The following is a 6,826-nucleotide window of genomic DNA, read 5'->3' as shown; positions in this document are numbered from 1 at the left end:
CGGCGGCGGCGGAAGGTGGGGAGGGGGAACCTATTCCAGTACATACGCATACATCTGACAACAAGTGATTCCATGCAATCCCAACGTACATTAGGTCTATTTGTTTGGGCAGTTGGGTTTGCATTATTCTAGAACTAGATCATAACCTCATTGGGCGGTAAAGATGAAAACCGTACATCCACTTGGGCGGCTGGGGCAAGCGGCAAAATATGCTTGCGTCTCTGTCGCTACTGCCTACTGTGGCTTACCGGTTGGTGGTTGCGGCTTATCGAGCTCACATTTTCTTATCCGTCTGTGTGTTTATGTGTATCTCATGCATAGATCGCATGTCTATTAATGGTACTTGTAATTTTTTGATGCGACATTATGAGTAAATAAAAGCGTCCTTTAACGAGAAAATGCAAGTTTTACTTTATATTGTTTGTTACAGAAATAGTAAAACAACTAGACATCACACATTATAATGTGTTGTTAGATCTCAAAATAATGTAAGCTATTTGTTGTACGGAACTGTAGCACATCTCTATGGTAATTTTTAAGGAGACACTACCACGAAATCATCTGTTCTCATGAAAATAGCCATGACTGGCGGCAGCCTTGGCAAGAGCGCGATGACGAAGACGCAACCCTTGCAAAAGCGGCAAACGTGGTGACTGAGAAAGCCCCGACGGTTGTTGTCATCGGCTTGTCGAGCTCCTTTGCCTCCTCATGAGGCCGGGATGAGGCGTGACATTTGCATGCATGCATTATGTTAATGATTATTTTGTGTAGTTCATCTAGATATAAATTAATGAATGGATGAACTACGGTCGACTTTTGAGGATGATAAGTTGCATTCAAAATTAGCCAATTGCCATCGGAGATGGCTAGTCTTTATTTTATTTTTCCTTTTGGTATGGACAAATGAAATCACCTTCTGGACTATATGCTTGTGGACTTGAAAAGTTTATGGATGAATATTGTCAGTCAAGCTTTGTGATTTGTGTCAACTCACTCACTAAATACTGGCACATTATTAGAGCATGGTTAAAAATTAATACAGCCTGCAGCTGGCTATATAAAATTGCCATGTCATGAAGAGCTTCTACTCATAAAATAGGGTTGGTTATAAGGTTGGCTCTTAGCTCATTAATTTATTTCAGTTTCTCTCTTTCTCTTTCCTCTCATTTACTCATTTTACATGGGAGCACATGTAAGGGCTGGCTCTTGCTTGACAGCCCACTTCCTTCCTTTTTTTCTTGTTTCTCTCCTCCACATAGACAAACATGACATGTAAGCGGAATTATAGCCTACTATTATACTTGTTTTTATAGAACGCAAATCGTGTGGGACGTGTACTGCCGATCCGCGGTCGGCTCCCGTCTGGAGTTGAGGTCCGCAAGCGCAATGGCCCAGGATCTGGCATGTGCCCTCTCTGTGATACCCTCGAAGGCTCGAACCACATCTTCTTCGCCTTCGTGTCTGCTCAGTTCGTGTGGAGCTGCTTTAGGGAGGCGGTTGGTGGAGATTGGTGCCACTCCAACTTCCCCGACCTCTTCGCCTAACTCCATACCTCCCCGCTGACCACTCGGTACATTAGGTGGCTTGAGATTTGGGTTCTCGCATGGACGCTCTGGACGATTCGCAATAAGCTTGTGATTCAGCGCACCCCTCTTCGTCGGTCTACTGACGCTCTCTTAAACTGTCTGGTTACTTGCAGCTCTGGCGGCCGCTTAGCCGCCCTCGGGACCGGGACGCCATCTCCGCCTTCATCGCCGACCTCCGCTCGATGGCCGTCCGTCTGTCGCCGCCTCCACCGCCGCCTCCTCCAGAGCCTGATTAGATGTCTGTTTGCTCCCCGGCCTTGGCCCCGGCTGAGCCATGGCTTTATTTCGTGTGTGTGTGTGTGTGTGTGTGTGTGTTGGGATTGTTGAGTTGTGCCCTCAGCAGTACCTCTGGATCTCTTGTTGTGTGACTTGGATGTGTGTGATCTGTACTAGACCTCGTGTGTGTTTTTAGCGGTTTGCTTTATTTATAAAGCGGGGCGAAAGCTTTTTTAATAAAGAAAATCATGTGCGGTAAGCAATCCTTCGCACCATGGCCGAGAAACCGTGACACGGTTATAGAGGGCTAATCATTTGTGATATTGAAAATGCCTACGAGTACAGTTAATGCGTACAAGATTTCTCAAGTTGGATACAAAAAATATGACAACCATATCATAGATTTTTCCAGACCATACTTCCAGAAAAAGAATCCAATAAGCCATGGTTGAGGTCGAGTATTGACACCGGATGCAGATCAGAATATGGTCATCTAGTGGGCCATCACGATTCAATAATAGGGTCCCGATAACTGCCACACGTGTGGGCGTAAAGAAATCTGCCCACACGTTTTGTGTGGTGCCTAAGAGGATCAGCTCACACGTTTGTGTGTGGGCAAAACAATTAGCGCCCGCACGCCTCTTTTTTCCCTCCCGGTCCCTCTTACACGCGTGCGTGTGGGCGAAAATAGATAACGCCCACACATCTGGTACGTCAGGCCTCGTACCTCGTGGTCCCGCACGCCCCACATGACACTTTACCGCGTGCACGTAGTTGCCATGGGCCGAACCCTCGTCTATGTTCGTTTAAGTGCAGTTGCCATGTCGCTGAACTACGGTTGCCATGTCGGACAACTACAGTTGTCATGTCTGCTCAACTGCAGTTGCCATCTCAGGTCAAACTTTCAGATTGCGATTTTTTGGACAACTACAGCTGTTGCCATGTGTGGTCTGGTCTACTGCAGTTGCCATGATTTCAAAACTTTAGGAGTTGCCACCTACTAACACTAGGCAATTGCCGTCTAGCACTGAAAAAATGGCATGGCAAAAAAACATGTTCGGGTAAAAGAGAGAGTTGCCATGTGCTCACAAGCATGTTAGGGCAGTTGCCATGTAAAAAGAAATAGTTGACATCTGCTTACGTGCACGCTAGGGCAGTTTGCCATGTACCATGCAAAACATATGGCAACTGACATGTTTGGGTTAAAAAAGAGAGAGTTGCCATCTGCTTGCAATCACACTAGGGTAGTTGCCATGTACACTGCAAAACGCATGGCAACTGGCAGCTTGGGTGTGGGAGAGGAGGCGGACGTGTCGGCGAGATGACAAACGCCCACACATCAGCCCTTGTGCGTGACTGAAAACTGGTGTGTGGGTGAACTGCTAAACGCCCAACACACCGGTCCTTCCGTGTGGCAAATCGGATGTGTGGGCAAACTATGTCACACACCACATACACACCTTGTCCTAGGTGACACACAAAATCAGTCTTTTTATGCTAAAATTCGTGCAAAAGGTGCTGAACGGTGATGAAGACGTGTGGGCGAGTTGGCTAACGCCCACACGTGTGGGCGTTAACATTCCGCAATAATAAAGTAATTCACAATCATGCTAAATGAATTGGGTCAATGAGCACAACTTCAATCCTCACACGTTACCCGGCGGCTAACCAGCTTTTGTTTGGACTCAATAAAATACTAGGATGGCTGCTGCCTGATGGCTGCATGTATGTACATTACCATACCGTTGGTAAAAGAAAGAGCAATTTTAACATGGTCATGTTTACCTCCTTTTTGCCTTAATCTGTACGTACTTGGGAGGACCACTATGCTAGATAAGCTTTAATGAGAGGTAATATCATCGGGAGTCGTATAACTTGTGCTTGATGTTCAGTTTGGTGCTAAAACTTCGAAAATACCGAATTGTAGTCACTTAACTTCTAAAGCGTACAAATACGGTTACAAACGCGTATGCGGACGTATCCATGTGTATGACCCCACCTGTCAGTAAGTGATGGGCTCAATGCAACGCATTTTGCATGAAACTCCCTTGTACTTTTATTTATGGAAAAAATTGGCCACTATACTGAAAGTAGATGAGAAATTATATAAAAAATTAAATGGGATATGCTAGGAGTCGAACCTCCTCCTCGTGCTCACTCCCCCTTCCCCCTTCCCCCCTCGCCTCTGCATCGCCACAGTCAGAACGGATGAATTATCATACAACTAGGATAAGGACATCTGACTAGCTAAAGGCAACTGATCTGATCATTTTTTAGATGAAAAGGGGGGCGTCTCCCCTACTCTGAATGAAACCTCAGCGAACCATCATTCGATGTTCTTACAGCAGCTCACTAAGAGGAGCAGTTTATAAAACAGGAAAGAAAGTACTAAAGCAGACTAAAGGACTGTTTTATCATATTGGCACGCAGGCCCGAATCAAAGGACTCTCAGACAAAGATCTCTGGAGCTGGTTCTGCCTCCATCTCGTTGGACCTCCTGAACTTGAACGGTGGCGTTGTTGTAGCTTGGGGTGACCAGCAGACGGCTAGGGTCGAAACCGGGTTGTTCAACGTGCCTTTGCTTCTCCGGTCCTCCCTCTTCTTCGGGGATTGGAAGTTGCAGTCATCCTCCGAGATCTTAAGCTTGTCCCAGTGGTCCACCACGCCATCTTTTGCGAAGCCTTTCAACATCAGCCACCTATTATCCGCAACGGTTGCTGTAAGAATGCTGCTAGCACTATCAGGAACTCCTCCAGTCTTGTTTTGCCACCTTCTGGACATAGGGTCGCCCAGAATTTGTGAGTTCCGAGGATCAGTCTCCATACCCGGATAACTGAAGTCCAAATAGTGTTGTTAAAAATTGTAGAGTTCCTATATTTTCATAAACACCACAGGACTGCTGAAGTAACAGTATTTAAAGCTGAGTTTCTCTTATTAGAGATCCAGAATCTGGCTACAGATTCAAAGTCAGTTCCTATGGGAATCTTAAAATGACTAGAAACGAATGACCAGATATTTTGTGCTACAATACAGTCAAAAAACAAGTGAAAATTTGTTTCACCCTCCGAGCAAAAAACACACTCAAGTGGTTTTATGATGTGTCCTTTCCTCAGATTATCTCTAGTCATCAACTTGCCATAAGAGAACAACCACAGGAAGACATGAATTTTTGGGGGTACATAGAGTTTCCACACTGCAGGGATGAAAACTGGCTGCACCCCTCTGAAATTAATCACATGGTACATGGAGCTAGATGAGTAAACCCCTTTACTCTCCAACTTCCATACCAGTGAGTCTATGTCATCTATGAGAGTAATGCTCCCAACAATCTCTACTACCTAGTACCATTGCTCCATGAGCTTGCTATCAAAATTTCTCCTAAAGGTCAGTCTGAGGGTTTCTCCATCCCACACCTCTTTAATAGTTTTAGTTTGCTCATTGCAAACAACGTAAATAGATCAGAATTGGGTAGCTAGTGGTGATGTCCCGAACCAGGTGTCTTCCCAGAATCTGACTCTCTCTCCACTGGCCACTTTCCATCTAAAACCAAACTTAAGGTTTTGAATAATAGATTGGAATCCCTTCCAGAACCTGGAAGAGTTAGGGTTGGGATTGACAGCAATCGTATTAGGTTTTCCCATCATGTATTTTTGGTCTATGATGGATTTCCAGGGTTTGTTCCATTCCTCATAGTACCTCTTGACCCAAGATCCTAGCAAACATGTGTTCACCTCCTGGAGGTTTGGTATTCCCAGACCCCAAAGTCCTTTTTCATACATACATTTTTTCATCTAGCTAGGTGAAGTTTTATGTGTCCTTCAAAATCATTCCACGGGCAGTTAGCCATTTGGGAATTGATCATATAAATTGCCCATTTAGGAAATTTAAAGAAGGAGAGTAGGTAAACTGGGATACTAGCTAGACAGGTTTGAATAAGGACTAATCTACCTTTGTAGGAGAGTAACTTCCCTCTCCATCCAGCAATTTTCTTCATAATTTTATCTATAAGGGGTTGTATGTCTTCTCTTCTAAGTTTTTCATAATGGAGGGGGATCCTTGTTGGGGATATAACTATTAGGTATGACCCGCCTAGAGGGGCCGGGTTGTACCTATGACGATTCATGAAGCCCAAGACAAAGCTTGAAGATGGTGGTTCAGTTAAGGGCCCAAAGATCAAAGGCGACTTATGGCCCGTAGAGATAAACCACCATATGTACGTAACTTGTATTGTAAGGCAAGAATAGTTAGAGACCAAGCCGGACACTGTTTATGAACCGGCCGGGACTCTATGAGCCACTGGGCATCGACCTTTGTATATAAAGGGACGACCCGACAGCAGTTCAGGACAAGTAACATCAGATCGAGAACTAGGTCAAGCAATTTCGCTCCATGGTAATCGAGACATAAGCTATCCCACTCAAAACTGGATCGTGGGCTTTTACCTTCACCGCAAGGGGCCGAACCAGTATAAACCCCGTGTCCTTTGTCCCGATTAACCCCTTTAAGCTTCCTGGTTGCGATGGCTCAACGACTAAGTCCTTTCACTAGGACATCTGATGTGACAATTCCACAATAGTTGTCGCCCACCATGGGGCCAGCGCACACTGTATTTGAGTTCTTGAAGGGCAGCTTCGAAGTGATCAAGGGATACGCTATGGTCCGGATGACTAAGAATCGTCGCGGCAAGCTCTACATCGAGGACGCAGGCTGGGGCCCCGCCGCCAGCTTAATTGAGTATGGGTACAGGGTCCCCTTCGGCGGAATCCAAGTATTCATCGGCAAGATCGATGAGCCGGGCCCTGTGCCGGACATCTGCACCGACATCGTCGAGACGGCTGAGCATGCGAGACCTGCCCAGGCTCAGCCTACCACGAAGCGTGCCTTCGTGGGATGCATCCACGGAGGGGAACTTTCTGAAGGATCTGTGTCTGGCGGTGAGACGGCCATCTACTCTAATGGTGAGTCGTCCACGGGTGAGACGGATTCGTTGTATCAATTGCAAGACGGCAGGCTTGGGGGCTGTT

The 6,826-nt window shown here is 46.0% G+C and overlaps 1 pseudogene; it reads right to left on the bottom strand.

Moving 5' to 3' along the window:
* LOC123157745 (protein PRY1-like) overlaps positions 1-4,625 on the bottom strand; it is a 7,004-nt pseudogene extending 2,379 nt beyond the window's left edge.
* Positions 4,626-6,826: the final 2,201 nt, after the last annotated feature.

This window comes from Triticum aestivum, chromosome 7B (genome assembly GCF_018294505.1).
Source record: "Triticum aestivum cultivar Chinese Spring chromosome 7B, IWGSC CS RefSeq v2.1, whole genome shotgun sequence".
Classification (NCBI taxonomy): Eukaryota; Viridiplantae; Streptophyta; class Magnoliopsida; order Poales; family Poaceae; genus Triticum; species Triticum aestivum.
Note: the sequence above shows the minus strand (reverse complement) of the source record. Positions and strands in the feature narration are given on the sequence as shown.